Source organism: Lissotriton helveticus, chromosome 8 (assembly GCF_964261635.1).
Source record: "Lissotriton helveticus chromosome 8, aLisHel1.1, whole genome shotgun sequence".
Lineage (NCBI taxonomy): Eukaryota > Metazoa > Chordata > Amphibia > Caudata > Salamandridae > Lissotriton > Lissotriton helveticus.
The window spans coordinates 614,322,935-614,324,165 of NC_136069.1; positions in this window are offsets into that span (position 1 = coordinate 614,322,935).

Genomic DNA, 1,231 nt, shown 5'->3' on the forward strand with positions numbered 1-1,231 from the left:
GGGCCCAAGTCCCTCCTCCACTACACCCAGGGGTGGGTCCCTCTGCCGCCGGGCCGGCGGGAGGGACGCGGAGGGGGTAGCGCGGGCCTGCAGGAGGCTGCCTCCACCACGTGCCCTCTGGCACGGTGGCCTCCCCCTCCCATCCCTGCCCCACCGGGGAGCGGGGATGGGGGCCACATTCCTCTTGCAGTTCGGCAGAGTGGCCAGATGGCTCGGGCCGGCCGGGCCGCTCCCCTTCTCCGCTGCTGCTCCCGGGTAAGCCGAAGCAGGGAGGCGAGCAGCGGCAGTCCCCGGGGAAGGAGCATCCCAAACGGCTGCCTCGGAGCGCCCCGACCACCCTCGCTGGCTGGAACTGCAAGGGTGACTGGGTACGGCACCTCCCGGGCCGTCAGGGCGCTGGGTTGCCCCGGGGCATCTGGTCGCCTGGCTGCGCGACCAGATGGCCCTGCGGGCCGGGCGACCAGATGGCCCTGCGGGCTGGCGGCCGGGCTAACTCCAACTTTTGTCCTTACCCAAAGTTCTGTAAGCCCCCACTACGTGGGGGCTTAATAGTCGAGGAAAATGGGCTCCCCGGGCAGGCCGTCGGGGAGGGGACGTGGCCTGGGCTTAACCCTCCTTGGGTCCGGGCGCTGGGGACAGGGCTCCACCGGGGCCCGGGGAGGCTCTCCCCGGCCTGGCTAGGGTTCGGAAGGTGGGACCGGGCCCGGGCCTTGAGCTCCACCGGCTGGCACCGGGGTGCGTGAGCCCCCCGTCCCGCAGGCCACCAGAGGGTCCGGGCGCTGGGGACGGGGCTCCACCGGGGCCCGGGGAGGCTCTCCCCGGCCTGGCTAGGGTTCGGAATGTGGGACCGGGCCCGGGGCTTGAGCTCTGGCCGGCCAGCCCCGGGGTGCGCGAGCCCCCCGTCCCGCAGGCCACCAGAGGGTCCGGGCGCTGGGGACGGGGCTCCACCGGGGCCCAGGGAGGCTCTCCCCGGCCTGGCTAGGGTTCGGAAGGTGGGACCGGGCCCGGGGCTTGAGTTCCGGCCGGCCAGCCCCGGGGTGCGCAAGCCCCCTGTCCCGCAGGCCACCAGAGGGTCCGGGCGCTGGGGACGGGGCTCCACCGGGGCCCGGGGAGGCTCTCCCCGGCCTGGCTAGGGTTCGGAAGGTGGGACCGGGCCCGGGGCTTGAGCTCCGGCCGGCCAGCCCCGGAGTGCGCAAGCCCCCCGTCCCGCAGGCCACCAGAGGGTCCGGGC